This window comes from Tupaia chinensis, unplaced genomic scaffold (assembly GCF_000334495.1).
Source record: "Tupaia chinensis unplaced genomic scaffold, TupChi_1.0 Scaffold000253_1, whole genome shotgun sequence".
Taxonomy (NCBI): Eukaryota; Metazoa; Chordata; class Mammalia; order Scandentia; family Tupaiidae; genus Tupaia; species Tupaia belangeri.
Window position 1 is genome coordinate 716,483 of NW_006159733.1, and position 2,713 is coordinate 719,195.

Genomic DNA, 2,713 nt, shown 5'->3' on the forward strand with positions numbered 1-2,713 from the left:
TCTGCTTCTTCGTACGTGGAGTGATTCTCCCCTTATGGTGACAATATGGCTGCTGCAGCTCAAAGACTTCATTCCTCCCAATCATATAAATAGCAGAAAAAAGAGAACTTCCCTTAACTCAGTTCGAAGAAAACTCCTGGACCTAAATGTCACTGCCTGAAGTAGGGGATCAGCTACCCATCCCTACACATCACATTAGCTAGGGCAAGGGAAGAGAGACTTAGGTCATATACTATTACTAAAAATAAAAAAGCAAATTAAAATTGACACTGCCAATAATGGAATAAACCAACACCATGCAACCCCTGATAGGACCATTTAAAGGACACTGCAAAATAATTGGCCCACCCTTTCTGTCTGACATTTTAGCGAGGCTGTGGTGGCCACAGCTGCTCTCCCGGCTTCACGATGCTGCCCAAGGACGACAAGAAGAAGAAAAACGCCAGAAAGTCAGCCAAGAAGTACAAAGACCCAGTGAACAAATCTGGGGGCAAAGCCAAAAAGAAGTGGTCCAAAGGCAAAGTTCAGGACAAGCTCAATAACCTGGTCTTGTTTGACAAAGCTACATACGACAAACTCTGCAAGGAAGTTCCCAACTATAAGCTCATAACCCCTGCTGTGGTTTCTGAGAGGCTGAAGATCCGTGGTTCCCTGGCCAGGGCAGCACTTCAGGAGCTGCTTAGTAAAGGACTTATCAAACTAGTTTCAAAGCACAGAGCGCAAGTAATGCACACCAAAAATACCAAGGGTGGAGATGCCCCAGCTGTTGGTGAAGATGCATAAACAGGGAACCAGCAGTTAGCGTAATGGCTATGTCACTGGACTCCCACGTAGTCGACCGCGGTTCGCATCCCGGACCCGGTGGCTTAAAACTCACGCCGGGCGTGTGTGCGTGCATGCCCAAGATCCTGAGAGGAGAAAGGAGAAGAAGGGATTGCGGCGTGACCATCCCCCCTGGGGGGTGATTTCTCATTTTCTGTCTCTATGTCTCTCTCTCTCTGTCTGGCGAGCACACGCACCCTATAGCAAAAACCTCTCCAAAAAAAAAAAAAAAGAAGATGCATAAACAGGAGCAACCGACTGTACATTTGTAAAAATAAAATTTATTAAAAAAATAATAATAATTGGCCTGTACTCTTCAAAAATGTCCAGATCACAAAAGACAAAGAAAAACAATTCATATGTTAAAAGGCTACAAAGAAATGACAACCAATTGCAATGCTTGATTCAGCAGGTGGATTCTGCTTTGGAAAAATAAATGCGATCGGGTCAGCCCTACCTATAACGCAGCAGTTAAGCACTGTGTGTAGGAAGCCAAACCCCACATGGCTGACGTGGTCTGAGTCCCAGCCTCAGTGGCTTGAAAACACACCAGGTGTGTATATGCCCAAAACCCTGACAGGACAGAAAAATGGAGGAAAAAGGATTGTGACCAGGCCCCACTGGAGGAACGTGCTCTCTCTCTCTTTTCTCTCTGGCAAATGCACTTGCCCACTGGCAATTTAAAATGAAAAAATACTATGAAAGACATTATTAGATAATTGATGAAGTTGACTATGGAATATTATTAGATAATATTCTAACAATGTTGAATTTACCAATATTGATCATTGTACTATGGATATACAACAGGTCTTCACAAAGTCATCAAAATGCATGTGATGAAAAAACTATGGAGCCAGCAGGTGATGTGGTAGTTAAGGTGCTGGATCTCACAGAGCTGACTCCGCAGTTCAAGTCCTGGACCTAGCACCTTGAAAATGCCAGACGTATGTGTGAGTGCCCAAAATCCTGAGAAGGGAATAGAGGAGAAGGGGTTGCAGCATGGCCATTCTCCCTGCGGGGATAATTTTCCATTTTCCCTCTCTTTCTAGTGGATTGCACATCAAGACCCTGCTGGGGAATATCTCTCTCTCTCTCTCTCTCTCTCTCTCTCTCTCTCTCCAGTGAGCATGTGCAACCTATAGAAAAAAAAAGGAAAATAATAATAATAGTGTGTGTGTGTGCATGTGCGTAAGCAGAGAAAGTAAATGTAGTGAAATATTAATAATTGGTTCAAATACCAGGCCCGGTCGGACTGAAGCACGTTGGCCATGCAAATGACCGGATTCTGCAGAGAGTTCTTCTCTCCCTGTCTCTGTCTCTGTCTCTCTCTCACACACACACACAGAGTCTGTCACAAATAAAGAAAAAAATTTTAATGACAATTGATGAATTTAGGCAGGGAGTGTGCAAAGGATCTTTGTACTATACTTAGAAGTTTTGTGTCTGGGGACCAGCAGTTGGTGTAATGACTATGTAGCTGGACTCCCATGTATCCGACCACAGTTCAAGTCCCAGATCCAGTGGCTTAAACTCATGCCAGGCGCATGTGCATGTGTGCCCAAGATCCCAAGAGGAGAATGGAGGAGAAGAGACCGCAGCATGGCCATCCCCTCTGGGGGGGGGTAATTTCTTGCTTTCTGTCTCTCTCTTTCTGGCAAGTGCACATGCCCTATAGCAAAAAACTCTCCAGAAAGAAAAAGAAGTTTTCTGTTTGAAGTTACTGTAAACAAAAAGTTGAATAAAATATATCACCATTCACAGATGATGGCTTTTAAAAAGGAGAGAGTAAGGGGTCAGATGGTGGCACCACAAGAAATGTGGCACTTGGCAAGGCTGCCCCACGTGAGAAGGCCCAGGTTCATGCCTGGGGAGCGCCCTCAGCACTCCT

General features: G+C 44.7%; 1 pseudogene; it reads left to right on the forward strand.

Moving 5' to 3' along the window:
* The first annotated feature begins 390 nt into the window (after positions 1 to 390).
* On the forward strand, positions 391 to 783 carry LOC102471961 (40S ribosomal protein S25 pseudogene; annotated as a pseudogene).
* The last annotated feature ends 1,930 nt before the right edge of the window (positions 784 to 2,713 follow it).